This window comes from Nannospalax galili, unplaced genomic scaffold (assembly GCF_000622305.1).
Source record: "Nannospalax galili isolate Female #2095 unplaced genomic scaffold, S.galili_v1.0 scaffold44, whole genome shotgun sequence".
Taxonomy (NCBI): Eukaryota; Metazoa; Chordata; class Mammalia; order Rodentia; family Spalacidae; genus Nannospalax; species Nannospalax galili.
In genome coordinates, this window is record NW_008355789.1 from 8,202,428 (window position 1) to 8,202,706 (window position 279).

A 279-nucleotide genomic window follows, 5' to 3' on the forward strand; every position below is an offset into this window, starting at 1 on the left:
GGAGTCTGTGTTACCTCACTTAGTATAATAGTTTCTAGTTCCATCCATTTACCTGCGAATTTCATGATTTCACCTTTTTTTACTGCTGAGTAAAACTCCATCATATAAATGAACCATGTTTTCATTATCCACTTGTCAATTGAGGGACACTTAGGTTGCTTCCATCTCTTAGCTATTGTGAAAAGAGCACCTACAAACATGGATTTACAAGTGTCTCTGCAATAGCATGAGTTCTTTGAGTATAAGCTGAGAGGTGGTTTAACTGAGTCAAATGGTAGG